At 42.9% G+C, this 21,418-nt stretch overlaps 1 pseudogene; it reads left to right on the forward strand.

Annotated features, from left to right (window-relative positions):
• The first annotated feature begins 13,706 nt into the window (after positions 1-13,706).
• LOC130887792 (SH2B adapter protein 1-like) lies at positions 13,707-15,879 on the forward strand (annotated as a pseudogene).
• The last annotated feature ends 5,539 nt before the right edge of the window (positions 15,880-21,418 follow it).

The raw sequence follows: 21,418 nt of genomic DNA on the forward strand, positions 1-21,418 counted from the left end.
CTTGTAGTTATCACTAGTTTGGGGGCTAAAAGGTTATTAGTCATTTTCCATAATTAGCAGCTCTTTGATGTATGAAAACTGATTTGAAAAATAGGCACGTAGAACATTATTTTATTGTGTATTAGTCCCATGTAATTTAGAATTTTTATCTGGCAAAGATTCCCGAATATCTTAGTAATTTATCCCAAGTGATAGCAATACTGGGCTGCTAAGGTCCTATAATGTTTCAGTAACTATTGCTTGATGGCTATAGATCAAAGTTTACAGGACCATTTACCAGTAGGATCGTGCAGTCTTATTTAAAGACCTTTTCATGATTCTAGGTCTTTGAAGCAATATCAAGAGAATAAAAAAAGAAATAAAAAGGAAAAGAAAAGGAAACATGAATGCTCTTAGGTATGGTGGAAGAGAAGGTTTATTGTTGAATGTGGTCGAGCATAGGTAGAGGCAGACCCTGGATGTCCGGGGGAGGCTCATTTGGTCATGACCAGACTTAGCTGTGCGCTGTGGGAAGAGGGGGAGGAGAAGGAAGAGGGGAGAGAGGGGACCTGGTGCAGTAACCAGGAAGCCAAAAGTACAAAAAAGGGCAGGTAATCAAAATGTCTGGATTATATAGGGAAGAACAGCCCAGTACCCTTGATTGGTGAGTTCAGGCTAGGGGGCCAAGTATGCCAGCCAGGAGTATCCTGTAACAGATAAGGACTGAGGGATGCTGGGAGAAGCTGGTGACCAGGTCTGCTTTGATGCTGAACAGAGCGCTATTGGTCAGGTTTCTGTAGAGTCACAAAACTTACAGAATGAATCTGTCTCTCTCTCTCTCTCTCTCTCTCTCTCTCTCTCTCTCCACACACACACACACACACACACACACACACACACACACACGATGTGAAGAAAGATGAATATGTTGAGAATGTTGTTGGACATACACCTGTATATATATATACGTGTGTGTGTGAGTGTGAGTGTGTGTGTGTGTGGGGGGGGAGTTACTGGAATAACTTACAGGCTTCAGTCCAACAACAGCTAGTCATAAATGGAAAGTCCCAGAATTTAGTAGTGGCTCAGTTCCATGAGGTTTCACTTCTGGGATCTCAAAGAAGGAATGGATGTGGTGATGGAGGTGAGGGCAGGCAGGTGAAGAACACAGCCTTCCATTGTCCTTATGTAGACTTCCAGCAGAAGGTGTCGCCAAGAGCAGCCATTGCAACAGGCACTTCCGCTGTTTGTGGCAGGGCTGAAACCTAACACCAAGAAGGGGCAAATTGATAGTAATAATTTCAAAATGATTATATGATTTTTCACATAATCATAGTTTTTAACTGGGGAAATACTACTCTTTAAGTATAAATGAAATAGATTATTTAAAAACAGGAAGGTATTTTTCAGGATGAAATTGGAAGTTTTGTCTGATACTAATGCCATTGAATAAGGGGAAGGAAAAAAGCAAAGCAAAGAAAAATGAGCCTTGGAATATTTTTCTCAGTATGGACAGGGCTACAGGGGCTGAAGAAATCAAAACTTTCAAGAAATAAGAGTGCACAGAGGGAGGAAAGGAGAGGTTAAAAACTACAGCAGAAAAGAGGTACTTGAAATGGAAATGTATCTTTTGAAGTGATTTATTAGTTAACCAGGTTTCCCCCTTCTAAGAAATTTCTCTATTTTTTGTACTTTTGGCTTCTCCAGTGGCTAGGTTTAAATTCCCATTAATACACATTATTATTAAACTTTTTTTTCCAGTAGAATATTTGATCTAACTTTTTGTCCAATAGGAGCTCCTTTCAAAGAACTGAAATGGAGGTGGGGTTGAGGAAAGCCATAAGGTTGACATCACAGGAACTAATTTGAAAGGAGTATCTGTGGTGGGAAGTCTCTCCAAGTCTCACTGCTAATTTCTCTAAAATTTATCTCTAAAATCCCCCTTCTTGACTTTTCCTTGAAGTCTATGAAATAACCCAATGGGTTTTTTCAGCATGTTAGCTTTTTGCTGAAATCTGGTTAAAGTTAGTTCTTTAGTGTAAAACCCAAAATGCAAGTAAGACAGGCAAACAGGAAATGAATAGTAGATACTGATAAAAGTGTTATAAATATTTAAATTGGCTCAAGAGATGGCTCAGTGATAAAGTCCTTGCTGGACAAGTGTGAGGACCAAAGTTCAGATCCCCAGTACCACATAAACAACAAGGAGAGTGCGTGCATATTTCATTCCACTTCTGGGTGGTGGACATGGGGAAATCTCTGGAGCAAACAGGTCTCCTAGACTATCTGAATTAGTTCCAATTTCAGTGACAGATCATGCCTCAGTAAACGGAAAAAGCAAACAAGAATGAAGGATAATACATTCCTGATCTGCGTACACATGTACAAACATCTTCATGTGCCCATGCATGTGCAAACACACATGCAAACATACAAATCACACACAAACATATGTAGATAATAATTTGAATGCAAGGTTAGAAAATAAAGTGAGACACTTCATAACGGAACATTATTGTGCATACCTTCAATTCCTCTATACAGCAAGCTGATGTTTATAATGTAGGAAAACAACTCAGTAATTTACACCCAAAAATTCCATTAAATAAACCCTATTAAGTTTTTTAAAAATAAATTTCTTGGTTCGTGCTTCTTCTCCATGGGTGGCATCCCTGTAAGCTTGCTATTTAGAATTTGTATTCCGCTGCTCTCTCTTATCACTGTCAGGACATTGTGAATCTAGAGAAAGAACCAGGAGCACTGGGAGGTCATCAAAGCAGCAGCGTGGGGCCATGACACCCGAATCTAGCTCCGCAAACCTGTAACCTCTCCAATTTCTTACATTCACAGCGACAGTCATTTGATACCCGTAATGGCACAGAAATGACCTTGGCCATGGGTTATTTTTCATGCTGTGTGTAAATCCTACTGGGAACATATTAAAGTGATACAAAGTTTTCCTCAAAATGAGATTCATAATCTTAGCATGAGTGTTATCTGTGAAGAAACACCTCTGTTTGACTGAGAAGAATCCTGGCCACTTGAGCTCAGATGCCACCAGAGTCACACTTCCTCCTTCTCTCCAGCGCAGCTACGCTCTATCTTAGGTGTCTCTGACTTTCCGGTGGTTAGTGGCTGCTACATTTTCAACTACGATCTGACACTTGGGGGGTTTCCATGGATTTTATGTGTGAGGAATGTCTGCATTGGACCTTTTGGGGTTAGCAGAGTTGTTAAAGAAGGGAGGGTATTGCCTCTACTCAGTGAAAGGGAGAGGATCAGCACCAAGTGTGGGATGTTGTGGGAGGGTTAGGGACAGCCTGACAGAACTGAAAGATGTTTGTACAGTGTCACTGGACATAGAGATGGGCTTCTGATTGTCCTTCAGACTACTTCAAGTGTGACTGCCCACCCGAGATGGAATTCAGGAAGCCACCTTCTATAACCCTATTGTCCTTGGTCCATGAGTGCAGACTGACACCATGTTATATCTTAAGTCCTTTCTTCAGCCTTGGGGACTGGATTGCATGTGAGATCTATCTGCCCCCTGAACCTTAACACCAGATAAGGCATTTCCCCCATGGTTACATTCTTTAATACCTGGCCTGTTTTTATGCATTCACAGTTTCACAACATCATTATAGATATTTGTACTTTTTAGCTCTAATTTGCAAAACAAAATTCACATACTTTTCAAAGACCTATGAGCTCCGTCATGAAGTTTATATTATCCGAGAAAAATCAGCCAGTTATTCAATCAATCAATCAATCAATCAATCAATCAATCAGCTGCTTATTGGAAACTTGTCATAGGAAATGCACCTCAAAGGCCAGCTGTACCAACTATTTGTCACTCTTGCTCTCATCTTTTTCTCCTTTTATGAGTTCCCGATGCTTTGGCTCCTGGTTTTCAGAATTATGATCAAGTCCTGACTGGAGTATCCTGTGAGGCTTGATCATAATTCTAAATTTTCTCTAGGTCCCCATGAGATTATCAGCACCCCCAACCAGTAGGAAGTAGCCTGGAAAACTATGCCCACATTCCCAAAAAGTAGATTATGGATATTTTCCTTTGTTTAAAAAAAAAAAGAGGGGGAGGAGTGTGGGACTGTATTCTGTCAATTATATTTTAAATAAATGCTGATTGGCCAGCAGCCAGGCAGGAAGTATAGGTGGGACGACCAGACAGGAAATAGAGGTGGGTCAATGAGAGCAGGAGAATTCTGGGAAGAAGGAAGTTTCTTCTGCAGTTGTAAGCCTGCCATAGAAGAAGCAAGATGTGACTGCCTCGCTGAAAAAGGAACCGAGCCATGTGGCTAACATAGACAAGAATAATGGGCTAATATAAGTTATAAGATTTAATAAGAAGCCTGAGTTAATGGGCCAATCAGTTTATAGTTAATGTAGACTTCTGTGTGATTTCTTTGGGACTTAACGATTGCGGAAACCAGGCAGCACAAGGACCGGGTGGGACAGAAAACCTCAGTCAATACTTTTCAGAGACCTATGAGCTCCTTCATGAAGTTTATATTAGCTGAGAAAAATCAGCCAGTTATTTAATCAATCAATCAATCAGCTGCTTATTGGAAACCTGTCATAGGAAATGCACCTCAAAGGCCAGCTGTACCAACTATTTGCCACTCTGAGCTCTTATCTTTTTCTCCTTATATGAGTTCCTGATGCTTTGGCCCCTGGTTTTCCTGTGTCCTGCACCCTATTTAAGGGTCAGAGCCTTAGGTCAGTCACTTTACACCAGTGCCCACATTTCTTTTGACAAAGCCCTGTGTGGCTTTACTCCATCTCAATCAGATAATCTCTTTGTCAGCCTCTTGGATCAGACTGTAAATACCTTGAGGACAAGACAGTGGATTTTCTTCTCCATTGGTTGACAGAAACTCCAGTTAAGTTCTGTAGGACTAAGTTGAACAAATAAATAAATGTAAAGAGGCAAAATGAAGTTTATATATTCTCTTTTCTTCTGATTAGGGATTGTAACACACAGCTTTTCAGTGGAATTTTGTTTTGAAGAAACATATGGAAGCTATAAGAACAACATCAGAGCAGTTTTGGTTAAGAAGAATGAGTACTATTAGCTACTATGTCAAGGGGAATGAGTACTGTTAGTTACTGTGTCAAGGGGAATGAGTACTGTTAGTTACTGTGTCAAGGGGAATGAGTACTGTTAGTTACTGTGGTCAAGGAGGATGAGTACTATTAGTTACTGTGGGCAAGGAGAATGAGTACGGTTAGTTACTGTGTCGAGGGGAATGAGTACTGTTAGTTACTGTGTCGAGGGGAATGAGTACTGTTAGTTACTGTGGTCAAGGGGAACGTTAGTTACTGTGGTCAAGGAGGATGAGTACTGTTAGTTACTGTGGTCAAGGGGAACGTTAGTTACTGTGGTCAAGGAGAATGAGTACTGTTAGTTACTATGGTCAAGTGGAATGAGTGCTGTTAGTTACTGTGTCGAGGGGAATGAGTACTGTTAGTTACTGTGTTGAGGGGAATGAGTACTGTTAGTTACTGTGGTCAAGGAGGATTACTGTTAGTTACTGTGTCGAGGGGAATGAGTACTGTTAGTTACTGTGTTGAGGGGAATGAGTACTGTTAGTTACTGTGGTCAAGGAGGATTACTGTTAGTTACTGTGTCGAGGGGAATGAGTACTGTTAGTTACTGTGGTCAAGTGGAATGAGTACTGTTAGTTACTATGGTCAAGTGGAATGAGTGCTGTTAGTTACTGTGGTCAAGTGGAATGAGTGCTGTTAGTTACTGTGGTCAAGGAGGATGAGTACTGTTAGTTACTATGGTCAAGTGGAATGAGTACTGTTAGTTACTGTGGTCAAGTGGAATGAGTACTGTTAGTTACTGTGTCGAGGGGAATGAGTACTGTTAGTTACTGTGTCGAGGGGAATGAGTACTGTTAGTTACTGTGTCGAGGGGAATGAGTACTGTTAGTTACTATGGTCAAGTGGAATGAGTGCTGTTAGTTACTGTGGTCAAGTGGAATGAGTGCTGTTAGTTACTGTGGTCAAGGAGGATGAGTACTGTTAGTTACTATGGTCAAGTGGAATGAGTACTGTTAGTTACTGTGGTCAAGTGGAATGAGTACTGTTAGTTACTGTGTCGAGGGGAATGAGTACTGTTAGTTACTGTGTCAAGAGGAATGAGTACTGTTAGTTACTGAGGGTAATTAATTGTAAGCTACTGGTTTGGGTAGCAGACCTCTATGGTTTTCTTCAGATCTGACACTTTGAGTTTATGTTACTTGTAGTTAGAACTCTACCTGAAAACAAATACCATAGTCTAGTTAGCAGCTTTAATGTCCATTAAAGCCCCAGGAGAGCAAATAAATAAATAAATAAATAAAACTGGGAATCAAACTTCTGAATTTAACCTCTTAACCAGACCAATGAATCAGACTGTTGTACTTTTATGGATTTTTCTTAAGATGGTTTGAGAAATGCTTCTGGCATACGACTAAATAATGAAATCTCTAATTTCCACACAGTGTCAGCATTTTCAACATCTTAGTTTGTTAAACAGTCTTCCTAAAAGGGGATTAAAAAATTCTTCCTGTTAAAAAGCTAAGACGTAGAAGGGCAGTCTGACTCCTGTCTGTCAACACTGTCCTTCTTGCTTATCTCCTAGGGGAGTCTGATACCTTCCAGGGCATCTTGTGTTAGGATCTTTCCCATCCACTGTGGTGCAGAATTGGTCCTCCACACAGTTATTTATTGGTCGTGCTTTTGGAGGGCTTAATACTGACAGAAGGAACAGTAGCTTCTACGACAATTTCTGGAGCATCAAGGCAGTTACTTTTCAAATGTGTGAACAGGAGCGGTAATAATGTACTTAGACATATGGCGAATGAATGGCTATTGGGCACCTCTACAGAGAACTGATGTATTGGCTTCATGTACAGTAATTATTTGTGTTTTCTCTGTGTTTTAGTCTCCATTGACTTCTAGTTACTTCCGCCGTCCCGTCTTTTTGCTTTATTGAGATAAAGATGATAGACTATAAATTTAAAGTATACAGTGTGATGATTTGTATGTATTAGGAACTACTTGCCTCAACAAAGGTAGTGAACATAATGTATTAATTTCCCTATTCTCACAAATATTTCTTAGGCACCACTGTTATTGTAGATGGTACTTTACAGACCTCTACGTGTGTGCATTTCACATTCTGAAAGGTGAGCCTGTTGGTATGTTGGCTTTCACACCTAGTTTTGTCTCCATCCTGCATTCTCAGATTCCCACTTTACTATGCTTTTCAAATCACTGCAGGAGTTGGGATTGGGACCTGACTTTCATACACTGTCCAGGCATTGGTTGAAAATTAACTCAACTTATATACAGGACTTGTCTAATTGTATAATTTACATAATATGTAGGGAAAGCTGATTTTGCCTCTCTTTTTTTCTCATGAACCACTACCTAGTTCTAACCTAATTTACCATCTTAGCCAGGCCCCTAAAATATTTGTCTCTACACCCCACTACAATTCCTCAGTGAGTGCTCTGTCCTCAGCCATTTGCTTTTAGCTCTCTCTCTCTCTCTCTCTCTCTCTCTCTCTCTGTCTCTGTCTCTGTCTCTCTCTCTCATCTATCACCTGTCTATTTATTTATAAATGTTTATTTATCATGTATACAGTGTTTTGTCTGCATTTATGCTTGCACGCCAGAACAGGGCACCAGATCTCATTACAGGTGATTGTGAGCCACCATGTGGTTGCTGGGAATTGAACTCAGGACCTCTAAAAGAGCAATCAGTGCTCTTAACCTCTGAGCCATCTCTCCAGACCTAGACTTTTTTTTAATTAATTAATTTATTTATATTTTTTTTATTGAAAAAATTTCTGCTTCCTCCTCGCCTCCCATGTCCCACCCCCTCTTCCCACTCCTCTCCCCCTCCCCACTCCTCTCCCCCTCCTCCCACTCTATTCCCCCTCCCTCTCCAGTCTGAAGAGCAGTCCGGATTCCCTGCCCTGTGGGAAGTCCAAGGTCCTCCCCCCTCCATCCAGGTCCAGGAAGGTGAGCATCCAAACAGGCTAGGCTCCCACAAAGCCAGTTCATGCAGTAGGATCAAAACCCAGTGCCATTGTCCTTGGCTTCTCATCAGCCCTCATTGTCCACCATGTTCAGAGAGTTCGGTTTTATCCCATGTTTATTCAGTCCCAGTTCAGCTGGCTTTGGTGAGCTCTCAATAGATCAGCCCCACTGTCACAGTGGGTGGGTGCAACCCTCGCGGTCCTGACTTGCTTGCTCATGTTTTCCCTCCTTCTGCATCTAATTTGGAACTTGGGAGCTCAGTCTGGTGCTCCAATGTGGGTCTCTGTCTCTATCTCCATCCATCACCAGATGAAGGTTCTATGATGATATGCAAGAAATTCATCAGTATGGCTATAGGATAGGGTCATTTCAGGTTCCCTATCCTCAGTTGCCCAAGCAACTAGCTGGGGACATCTCCCTGGACACCTGGGAGCCCCTCTAGAGTCAAGTCGCTTGCCAACCCTAAGATGGCTCCCTTAATTAGGATATATACCTCCCTGCTCCCATATCCACCCTTCCTTTATCCCAACCATTCCATTCCCCCAAGCTCCCCCATCCTCCCCTTCTCACTTTTCTCTTCCCATTTCTCCTTACCCCCATCCCACCCCACCCCCAAGTTCCCAGGTTTTGCCCTGCAATCTTGTCTACTTCCCCTCTCCAGGCGGATGACTATATGTTTTTCTTTGGGTTCACCTTCTTATTTAGCTTCTCTAGGATCACAAATAATAGACTCAATGTCCTTTATTTATGGCTAGAAACCAGTTATGTGTGAGTACATCCCATGTTCATCTTTTTGGGTCTGGGTTACCTCACTCAGGATAGTGTTTTCTATTTCCATCCATTTGCATGCAAAATTCACGACGTCATTGTTTTTTACCGCTGAGTAGTACTCTAAATTGTATATATTCCACACTTTCTTCATCCATTCTTCCATTGAAGGACATCTAGGTTGTTTCCAGGTTCTGGCTATTACAAATAATGCTGCTATGAACATAATTGAACAAATGCTTTTGTCATATGATAGGGCATCTCTTGGGTATATTCCCAAGAGTGGTATTGCTGGGTCTTGGGGTAGGTTGATCCCGAATTTCTTGAGAAACCGCCACACTGATTTCCAAAGTGGTTGCACAAGTTTGCATTCCCACCAGCAATGGATGAGTCTACCCCTTACTCCACAACCTGTCCAGCAAAGGCTGTCATTGGTGTTTTTGATTTTAGCCATTCTGACAGGTGTAAGATAGTATCTCAAAACAATCTTATACAATAAAGAAACTTCTGGAGGCATTACCATTCCTGACTTCAAACTCTATTACAGAGCTACAGTATTGAAAACAGCTTGGTATTGGCATAAAAACAGAGAAGTCGACCAATGGAATTGAGTAGAAGACCCGGATTTTAACCCTCAATCCTATGAACACCTCATTTTCGATAAAGGAGCTAAAAGTTTACAATGGAAGAAAGAACGCATCTTCAATAAATGGTGCTGGCATAACTGGATGTCAACCTGTAGAAAAAATGAAAATAGATCCATATCTATCACCATGAACAAAACTCAAGTCCAAATGGATCAAAGATGTCAATATCAATCTGAACACACTGAACCTGATAAAAGAGGAAGTGGGAAGTACTCTACAACACATGGGTACAGGAGATCGCTTCCTATGTATAACCCCAGCAGCACAGACATTAAGGGCAACATTGAATAAATGGGACCTCCTGAAACTGAGAAGCTTCTGTAAAGCAAAGGACACTGTCACTAAGACAAAAAGGCAGCCTACTGACTGGGAGAAGATCTTCACCAACCCTGCAACAGACAAAGGTCTGATCTCCAAAATATATAAAGAACTCAAGAAACTAGACTTTAAAATGCTAATTAACCCAATTAAAAAATGGGGCACTGAACTGAACAGAGAATTCTCAAAGGAAGAAATTCAAATGGCCAAAAGACACTTAAGGTCATGCTCAACCTCCTTAGCGATCAGGGAAATGCAAATTAAAACAATTTTGAGATACCATCTTACACCTGTCAGAATGGCTAAAACCAGACTTTTGTTTTTATCTTGACTTATTCTCTGGCGTTTTTCTAATGGCGATTTTTTCCTTTTCCTTGTTGAAAGACTGAATGAACCAGGAGAACTGGAACATTGGGGAAGCAGCTGACTAAGTGAAAAGTGTTTCTGAAGTAGAGTATAGGGATGGAGTTAGGTAGAGAGCTATCCCCTGCAGACTGGACAAAGGTCATTTTGCAGAAATTCCTTAAAATGTGCTACAGTTCAAATAAAGGCTTGGAGACCTGATATTTGATGTGTATGTATGTGATGAAGTCTTGCTCTGGAGCCCAGGCTAACCTCATACTCCATATTATTCTTCCTTAATTTTCTGTGTGCTTGGATTATAGACATCGTCACTAGGCCTGAGTTTTCGTCTGAGCACATCAAATAGTTCTAACAATATTTGTTGAACGCATGCCATATGCAGCATTATTGCTCTAAGCCTTGAGGGATCCACTAACATGATATACAAGGGCCTTGTGCTCATGGAAATCACATTCTTGTGAATATGTGGGCAGGGGTAGTCAATAGATTTATGAAATAAGTTTTAAGAATTTAGCTAGACATATTCTTTGAAGATGGTAAAACAGTAATATAGTTTAAGTGGCTGAGACAGAGGAAGCGAAACAGTTCTCTGTTGTACTGCCAACTTTTCTGGGGGAAAAATGTCCTGAATTGTTGAGACTTCAAGTCTGTAGGAGAACAGTCTTGCAAAAATCTGGAGGTCAGGTCTTCAGGAAAGCAGTCTCATGCGTTCTGGGAGAAGAAAGGAAGCAAGCTAATTAGCAAAGCCTCTTTTCCTTCTGAGTGTCTTTTCCTTTTCAGGAAAGGTGACAGGTGTTTCTCTAATCACAAATGTGGTCTACACACATGCCCCCCAGACATGTTTGTGTCTTCCTTCCTTCCTTCCTTCCTTCCTTCCTTCCTTCCTTCCTTCCTTCCTTCCTTCCTTCCTTCCTTCCTTCCTTCCTCCTCCCTCCCTCCCTCCCTCCCTCCCTCCCTCCCTCCCTCCCTCCCCCCCCTCCCTCCCTCCCCCCCCCTCTCGTCTTTTTAAATTAACACCTGCTGCTTCTAAATCTCCCCTTGGTTGGTTGTTAAGGAATCCTCGAGGCTTGTACATTTCCCCTCTCTAGAGTATTTTCAGCACCCCTGGGGGTGCAATTCAATGCTCCAGGGAACCTGTTCTGGTTATTGCTTCCACTGTTGTTAGATGAGCTACTGTCATCATTTGCTGCTGGCTGAGTCATGCTTGCCTTGACAGCTCTACAGCGGTCTTTGTCCTATCAGAAATTAGATGTGCAGTGTCTCTTGACTTCAAGCTCATACAGCTGCAAGCTGAAACTCTGCCAGCAGTGGTACCTGACTCCTCCGATGAGGGATATTCATGGAGCAGTGGACAGCTGATAATTGTCCTGAAGTGGCTTCTTTCTCTTCAGCTGGGGTAGGAAAGCATTCCAGAGTGGTGAGTCAACCTTTTCAGCTTTGTTTCCCAGGGAGCTGCAGGCCACGTGGGCGGCTCTTGTGGAAAAGGACTCTTAACAGCCTTGTGGTGGGCTGAACTGGATTCCCACTCTCTGAATCTCTTTGTGTCTAAGGCGTTGGAGCCCTATGACTCACAAGAGGTCTGAGCACATTGCTGAACATCCCACATGCTCTTGGCTTCTCAGGCCTTATGAGCACTTTTGATTAGTTGAGCCACTGAGGATGCCTGCTTCATAGGTATCTGAGATACAGGGATTAATGCCGAGGAGTTTTGAGGTTTGCCTTAAGGATTGCTTCTGGCTATACTGTCCCAAGCATTCTAGATTTTATGTGAACTAGTTTGTATCTTTATAATGACGTCATTTTTCTTAAATTGGGCAGTGCTTGCCTCGTAGTGATGTGAAGAAGCAAGCCTTTGGATGACAACATCGAGCCTCACGTCACCTCTGCTGCTGAACTTGAAATTTCCTGAGATAAGGCATTCCATAGTGATAAGCAAATTTAATGCTGGATTTTCTGTTCATATTAGCTTTATAACAATAAATACAGAACATAACACCTAGTCTTTGCCAGAACATAAAACATTATAGGGATTTCTTTACAGTCATTCAACAAATATTTATTGAACACTAATGTATTAATGACTCTCTATCATTACAAGAAACATAATAAAAGTATTATCTATGTATCTGAATGTGCATACTCTTTGTTGACACATGCAGAGAAAGATAACTTCAGCTTGGTATAGAGGCCTATATATGGAGATACATATAGACATTCGTATTATTCTGGCTATAGAAATGGTTATAGGCATAGACCTAGACATAAAAATGTGCAGCTAGGACTAGGAAAATGGCCCAGGATGGACATGATAGAAAGAAAGGTCTTCCAAACACATGCTGTGATACTCATGTAACACATGCACGTGCATTAGTGCATGCTGTAATTGCAAATAAATATTTTAAAAAGCAACTTAAAGAAGAAAATGTTTATTCTAGCTCACAGTTCCAGAGTATAGTTCTGTACCGAGGCAGGGCAATACCGCAAGCACAAGCTAGTGCTTGCAAACTCATAATAAATAAGCAAAATTGTCCAAAACAACCTGTCAGCGGGCCAAAAGCATTACAATTAATGACACACACTCCTAGCCAATCACAATGCACCAGCAACGACTGCCAGTTTTAAATCCTGTGGCAGTTTAATTCCCCTCCCCCCTTCCCCCATAACCCCGACCCTTTTACAATATAGAGCCTTTACGCTGGAATCTCTCAGCGTCTATGCCTGTTGTCTCTGTGTCTTCTTGCCCCCAGGAAACGGGGATCTGCACAGCAGGCAGCAGTAACAAGTCTGCAGCAACTACAAACTGGCACCCAGTGTGGATGGACCTTTTCCTTTTGTTCGTTTTTTGGGTCCTCTTTACCATCTTTCGGGCGTTTTTCTTTCTTTCTTGCTGCCTCCTCTGCTGTCCCCATCCCAACTCTCTGTCGTGGTCTTGAGTTCGCCCCCTTCGCCTGTTCTCAGTGAGTTGACCCCTATTTTCATTTTCTAAGGTCTTGGTGATTTGGGACTTTCTTTCCTAGTCCTACATTTTCTTCTCTTTCCCGTTTGTCTTCCTAGTTAGGAACTCTACATCGTGACTCGGTTCATTCGGTACCTTCGCATAAGGGCTGACCACCTCTGGTCCTTTTCACCGGGAGATACTGTGTGAGCCTACGACTGCAGCCTAACAAACCGCGGAAGTCCCTCACCATAAGCAGCACTTTCGATCTGTGAACACTGATTTCTCTTTCACTTCCATCCTTGTCCTAGTGTGGACTCCCTTGAGGCCTGTGAGCAACTGGACAACTTTTGCCTGAGTCCACTCTCCGGGGTTGTCTGAAGGCTCTTTTGCTTTATGAGGAGTCCTGACTGCTCTTTGGAGTGTGGACTGTTGGACTTCCTTTCCTAGTCTCCCCAACTAACCTGGTTATGTGAGTCCCTGTTAAAGACCATTAGGGCGGTGGCCAGTCTCTTAATTCACGGGAAGGCTTTGGCTGTTTGACTGTGGCTGAATCCCCTTTTCCTTCTGGGACTGGAACGTTTTCCTCAGAAGGTGGCTATTTCCACTAGCTTGATTCCGGAGTAGAGTGTCGAGACCGAGATGCAATTGTTGCCGCTCAACCCATGTCTTCTGGCTGCTTTCTTCTTTGCTGGCCCTCCTCCAGGCTCCTCCTGGGGCCCATCATGGTTGGCGCCCCCTTATCTGGAAGATGGGGCCTTCCCTTTTCTGCCAGCGCTATCATCACCCTCTCCCCAAAGTTGGCAAGAGTTCTATGAGTTCTATACGAGGGCTGGGTGCCCTGGATCTTGCCAGCCATTTTCGCCTCTATCTGTCCTCCCACCCAAAATGTGTAGACCCTGGAGCAGATGCTGCTTTTTCTTGCCATTTTGCTGAGCTATTTCTGCAGCACTTTGAAGCTGAGGTGACCCAGGCCTTGGGCTCACTCTCCCCAACTGTCTTGGCCCCATTGAGCCCTGGTGTGGAGATTGCATCACCACATGACTTGTCCCTTGACAGCTGCAGGGTAGGTGGGCCCCTGGCTGCGTTGCGCCCATCTCTCTCTTCTGAGGACCTGGCTGGACCCCTTCCATCCTCAGTCTCTTCCTCCTCTACAATGTCCTCAAAGCCGAAGCTCAAGAAATGTCGTCAAAGTTGAAGTTCAAGAAATGCTTTATCCTCCGTTCAGTGGGTCGCTCAGTCAGAGATTCTGAACGAGGTGTCCTGCAGGAGCGAGAAGCCGTTGGCACTTCCTCCCCAGCTGGGCCTCTGGAGACCACATCCGGCCCTCCAGTCCCAGATGGAAACACCAACTCCAATTCCTCTGGGGGTGCTGGGATGGTTGGCAGGGAGTTGACCAACGATGTTACATCCCCGGGGCGCAGATGAGCTCACCACTTTGAGAGGCTGAGACTGAGTTGTAGAGGGGGAACCTTGAAAGATGGAGCAGGAATGCTACAGAGAGAAGAGCTGCTTAGTTTTTTTTTTTTTTCTTTCTTTTTTTTTTTTTTTGAGACAGGGTTTCTCTCTGGTTTTGGAGCCTGTCCTGGAACTAGCTCTTGTAGACCAGGCTGGTCTCGAACTCACAGAGATTCACCTGCCTCTGCCTCCCAAGTGCTGGGATTAAAGGCGTGCGCCACCACAGCCCGGCGAGCTGCTTAGTTTTAAGGGGGCTGAAAAAGCTGCCCCTGACCCAGCAGGAGTGGATCATGGAGGAGGGGTGGCTGGGCTGACTTCAGTGGGAGGAGGGCAGACTCAGAGACAGAAGTGTTGGAGGAGAAGGAGGAGGAGGAGGAGGAGGAGGAGGTCGCTTGGAGTTCTTTGTACCAACCAAGGCTTCCCTGTCTCGACTCAGCATTCCCGTTCTGCTATCACTGATGTCCACACAGCCATGGCCCTAGAGATGCCTGACAGGGAGAATACGTTTGTGGTTAAGGTAGAAGGTCCTCAGAGTACATTCTGGAGACAACTGATGCACTTCATGTGAAGACCTGGGTGTCTGACATCCAGGAGTGCCTAAGCCCAGGACTCTGCCCTGCTATCAGCCCCCATCCCATGATCCGTCCCCAGGTCCCTGGGACCTCCGTCATCACAGAGGATAACACAGACAGTCTAGAGTTGCCCCGCCTGAATCATTTGGAGAGTCTGCCTAGCCAGGATCTGCTGCTGGGACGCAGTGAAAATAATGACCACCGGTCACAGGGGGCTAATGGGAGCCTTTCTGACCGGCGGTCAGCATCCTTCTCCCCTAGTTTTGCTTCCATTGCGGCCTCTCGCTTTGACTCGAAGGAACTGCGTCCCCCTCACATTCCACTGAGGAGCGGCTCACAACAAGGACAGTTTATTCCCTCTCAACCCCCTACCTTCCCCTGGATACTCCAGAAGCAGTCACAGGGTCCTTCCTGTTCTGGGGGATTCAGAGGGCACTGAGCAAAATCAGCCCCTCTCAGATATCCTTGGTTCCATGGCATGCTCTCTCCACTCAAGCCTGCCCAGTTAGTGCTGGAAGAAGGCACTGGCTCCCCTGTATCTTCCTGGCATCCCATGGTGAGACAAGACATAATGAATATGTCCTCACTTTCAACTTCCAGGGCAAGGCCTAGCACCTGCATTTGTCATTGAATGAGGCGGGTCAGTTCTGGGTCTAACATCTGTGGTTCCAGTCCATTTTCGATAGGCTTGAGCACTTCCGAGTGCATCCCATCCCTGTGGAATCTGGAGGCTCGGTGATATTGTCCTTGTCAGCTATGTGCTCTCCCAATGGCAGCAAGGTTGAGAACAGACTAGGAGCCATGCAGGGGTGTGTGAGGGTGACCAGTGCTACCCCGATTCTCCTTATTTTGAGCGGGTACTCAGACAATGAGCCATGCAGCTTCAAACCCATTACGATAGGTACTCCATGTTGAAGGCTGTTCTTGACGCCTCATTTTTCCTCCAATGGCGCTCTGCTTATGATGATGCAGCAGAGATACAAGCCCACACAAATTTGCAATTTGGACTTACTATTACCCTCATTATGCTTACTGGCCATGGACAATAAACTGATCCTGTCTCACAATCCATGATTGGCCTACATGCCTATTTCCAATAAGGCCCTCAAACTTTATATGCACCAGGACATTGTAGGCTATTTCCACAGTCTTGTCTAGCAGGCTGTGGAACCATTCCTTGAACTTGTGATCTGTGTCATGAAGGCTGTTGAAAAGCGCATCCCATCTGCCTACCAAGGATATCCTTATAAAACAGCTAACCTGGGAGGGGCTCAACACCATCACCTGTAATGCCATCACAACTGTTAGAAATGAAAATATTCATAAGTGGGTCTTGGCTGCCCATGATATTGACATACAGAATGGGCTCATTTCTACCCTTACGGATCCCATCAATGCCTTGGTCAATGCCAAACTTGACAAGGACGATAAATCCGCCCCACCAGACATTCTGGCCACTTATGTAGGAATTGTCCCAGGGCTCTTCCAAAGACCTAATGTCCTAAATGCCAAAAGGGCTACCATTGGGCACGAGACTGTAGAAGCTCCCAGTGGGTCCTGTTATAAATGATAGACTGGATAACGGTTTTATATTCATGCTGCATGAAGGTAAGTGGTGTGCCTTGGTTTGCAATGGTTAAGGTGAACTGGTTCTCATCCACTAGGCAGATCTTTTCAATTTCAGAAGCATAGTTGATGTCATTTAAAAAGATGGGTTGCTCCAATACTTTTTTTCTCTGCTAAGGTTACTTGAACAACAGTAGAACCAACCTTAGTAGAGATTTTGGTGTCTTTGTGAGCTAGGTTGAGAGCATTGTGGAACAGCTTTCTGTCCTTTCCAGAGCCCAGGAGGCAGCAGGGAGTTTCTGTTGTTCACGCTCTGTGTGCTCAGCCAACTTCCCAATACAGTCTATGAAAATAAGTCATTTGCTGCCCTTCAGGCCAGTCAGCAGCCGCTCGTGGTACTTGGTGTACTCCCTGATCCAGGAGTTACAGTTATAGATATATACTGCAGAGGCATTGTCATAAGCAGAGCCAGGAAAAACAGCAAACCACTGAGAATGGAAGTCTGTTTTAATGCGGTTGCCAGGTCCAGTGTGGGGATGCTGGATAATCATTTCTCTCAGGATAGACGACTTTCTGCCTTATCCCCCCATTTTTCTCTTTTTTTTAAACATTGATTTTTATTGAGCTCTACATTTTATCTGCTCCCCTCCCTGCCTCTCCCCTCTCTTCTTCAACCCTCCCACAAAGTCCCCATGCTCCCAATTTTCTCAGGAGATCTTGTCTTTTTCTAATTCCTATGTAGATTAGATTCATGCAAGTCTCTGTTAGTGTCCTCATTGTTGTCTAAATTCTCTGGGATTGTGGTTTGCAGGTTGGTTTTCTTTGTTTTATGTTTAAAAACCCCCTATGCATGAGTAAATGTGATAATTATTTTTCTGTGTCTGGATTACCTCACTCAAAATAATGTTTTCTAGCTCCATCCATTTTCCTGCAAAATTCGAGATGTTATTTTTTTCTGCTGTGTAGTACTCCATTGCGTAAATGTACCACATTTTCCCATCCATTCTTCACTCAAGGGGCATTTGGGTTGTTTCCAGGTTCTGATTATGACAAACAATGCTGCTATGAACATAGCTGAGCACATGTTCTTGTGGCGCGATTGAGCATCCTTTGGATATATACCCAAAAGTGGTATTGCTGGGTCTTGAGGAAGGTTGTTTTCTAATTTTCTGAGAAATCACCCTACTGACATCTAAAGGGGCTGTACCAGCTTGCATTCCCACAAGCAATGCAGAAGTTTTCCCTTTTTACCACAACCTCTCCAGCCTAAGTTGTCATCTGTATTTTTGATCTTGGCCATTCTTACAGGTATAAGATGGAATCTCAGAGTTGTTTTGATTTGCATTTCTCTGATGACTAAGGATATCGAATATTTCCTTAAGTGTCTTTCAGCCATTTTAGATCACTCTGTTGAGAGTTCTCTGTTTAGGTCTGTACTCCACTTTTAAAATTGGATTATTTGTTCTTTTGAGGACCCATTTCTTGAGTTCTTTGTATATTTTGGATATCAGACCGATGTGGGGTTAGTGAAGATCTGTTGCCATTCTGTAGGCTTTTGTTTTATCTTGTTGACCATGTCCTTTGATTTACAGAAGCTTTTCGGTTTCAGGAGTTCCCATTTATTAATTGTTTCTCTCAGTGTCTGTGCTGTTGGGGTTATATTTAGGAAGTGATCTTCTGTGCCAATGTGTTCAAGTGTATTTCTCACTTTCTCTTCTATAAGATTCAGTGTGCCTGGCTTTATGTTGAGGTCTTTGATCCATTTGGACGTGAGTTTTGTTCATGGTGATAGATATGGATCTATTTTCATTCTTATATATGTTGATATCCAGTTATTCTAGCACCATTTGTTAAATATGCTTTCTTTTTTCCAATGAATATATTTTGCTTCTTTGTAAAAAATCAGGTACTTAAAGGAGTGTGGATTAATATTCGGGTCTTCTATTCAGTTCCATTGGTCCTCCTGTCTGTTCTTTTGTCAATACCAGGCTGTTTTCTGTATTGTAGTTCTATAGTAGAGTTTGAAGTTCTTTTATTTTACAGGATTGTTTTGACTATCCTGGGGTTTTTGCTTTTCCATATGAAGTTGAGTACTGTTCTTTTGAGGTCTGTGAAGAATTTTGCTGGGCATTGCATTGAATCTGTAGATTGCTTTTGGTAAGATTGCCACTTTTACTATGCTAATTCTACTTGTCCAAGAGCATGGAATATTTTTCTACTTTCTGGTGTCTTCTCCAATTTCTTTCTTCAAAGATTTAAAGTTCTTGTCATACAAGTCTTCCCCCTTTTAAAATTAAAGATAAAAAATTATACCATACCATCAAAAAATGCCATTCCCCAGGCCACTAAGCCCTTTACAGATGCCAATAAAACTTACTTTGGGTTAATAATAATGGGAGTTATTCATAAGGAAAGGGCCTATAACCAACCAAATCCTGGATCGGTACAACAATGGAAGTTATGGGTGGTCCTTAAGGTATTAGAAGTGACCCAATCAGAACCAACAAATATTTTCTCAGATAGTTGCTATGCCACACAAACGTGCAAAATACTATCTTTTGCAAAGTTAAAGTTCCAAAAGGATTCCTTCTCCAAAACCATGCAAATTATTCAAGACTTATTGTAGTCCAGAATGCAGCCCCGGCACCTACCCCATATCAGATCTCATATAGACAACCGCAGAGTAGACTGTCTAATTATGACTACGACAGTGCCCTTGCCTTTGCTGGAACAGGCTAAGCTCTTCCATCGGCAATTTCATTTGTCCCCTCAAAATTTGCACAAGCTTTTACCTGGTTTACCTTTGCTTAGCTGTAAACATTTAATCAGGACCTATGCAACTTAACTTGACACAAGTCAAGCCATTGGATTTGTCTACCACATTCTTTGGTCAAGTATGTGATCACATAATCCTTGATAGACCCCTCTAAACGTGTGGCATAGTGCCTTATGGGAGGGGTGGTGGTGGCTCTAATATTTCTGCTTAAGTAAGTGTCTCCTACAGCTAGGATCTTGACAACACCGGGTGAACAAGGCAACATTCTAGGTGTTAATGACTATGGAATGTGCTGGACCAAAACCTCCAAGGGAGGTGGTTCATGCTTGGTTAATGCAAATACAGGAGGCCATTTAAAGCCCTAGTTCTCCTAAAAGTCTCCTCTTGCTCCTGACTTTTTGGGACCTTCTGAGGAGCCAACCCTTTATGTACTAATAGTCAAAGAAAGGTAAGAGTCTGTCTGGCAGACCAACCTAAGACAGGCACAGCCCCAAATGCTGGGGGGTTCTTGAGGTAGGGGTTATAAAATTCTGTAACTCCTAGTAGGTCGCCCAATAAAAATAAAATAAAAAGAGTGAAATGAGGTAGGGCAATAGCACAAGCACATGCAGACTCACAATGAATAAGCAAAATTAGCCAAAACAGTCTGTCAGTGGGCCAAAGCATGGTAACTAATGACATACACTCCTAACCAATCACAACACACCAGCAGCAAGTGTCAGTTTCAAAGGGACCAACCAAAAACCTTCATGCAGCAACTTAATTTCCCTAGCCCCATAAAGCCCCTGACCCTTTTACAATAAAGAACCTTTACATTTGAATCTCTTGGAGTCTGTGTCATTGCCTCCACATCTTCTCATCCCCAGCTTCCCTGGGAAATGGGATTGCACAACAGGCAGCAGCAATAAGCCTGCAACAATTACACATTCCTCATGGTGGGGATGTCAAAACAGCAGGAGCCTGAAGCAACTGGTCATATTCATCCAGATGAGAGTGATGAATGCCTCTTCTCAGTTTTCTTTTTCCATGCACAGTCCAGGGTGCAAGCCAGACAAAAGGTGCCACTCACAGTGGGCACGTCTTCCTAAGTCAGTCAATCAAGAAAACCCCAGAGGCATGTCCAAAGGTGATTCTATATTTTAGATTTGGTCATGTTGACAGTTAACATTAATTATCACATGTATGTCTTTTGGGTATGGTATGTAAGCAGTTTAATCCAGTAATACTCCTGGAAATAATTTTTAACATTTATTTTTTAAAAATTTATTTATTTATTTATTTATTTATTCATTCATTCATTCATTCATTCATTCATTCATATAGTTACCTACTGTGTGTGTGTGTGTGCACATGTATGCTGGTGTTCCCTGATAAGTATACAGAGGTCAAACTACAACTTGTGGTAATTGATTGTTTTTCTTTCTACTGTTTTATTCCAGAAAATGAAACTTAGATTGCCAGGCTTGGCATCAAGTATCTTTATCTGCTGAGCCACCTTCTTGGCCTCCAGTTCCCCCTAAAATCCTTATTTGAGGGGTGATAATTCAGAGGACTGCCCTAATTACCAAGCCCACTCAGGTTCTATTAGAAAAGGCCTGAAGAGAGAGGACGGCTCATTCCTTAAGCTAGTTCTTTCCCACTGCAGCCAATAGTTTAACCAACATCATTCCACTTTTATGCTGTAGATTGCCACCTACTTAGCCCGAGATATTGCCTTATCTGTGCTGCTCTTAGGTCATTTTATAAACTAATCCCAGGTTCTGAAACAGAGAGTGTTGGGAAAATATTAAATTGTTGCTTAAACGTAAATAAGAAAATCAATTACCTGAAAATACAGACAAAGGAGAGGTTTTAGGAATGGGTGAGTTTGATGAACCTTAGTAGTTCTGTTGCACTCGTGACATTCATCTGATTGGCTGTGTGGATGTGTAACCATCCTACGATGGCTACTGGGATTATGTTGATGTTGCATTTCCCTGTAT

Source organism: Chionomys nivalis, chromosome 16 (assembly GCF_950005125.1).
Source record: "Chionomys nivalis chromosome 16, mChiNiv1.1, whole genome shotgun sequence".
Classification (NCBI taxonomy): Eukaryota; Metazoa; Chordata; class Mammalia; order Rodentia; family Cricetidae; genus Chionomys; species Chionomys nivalis.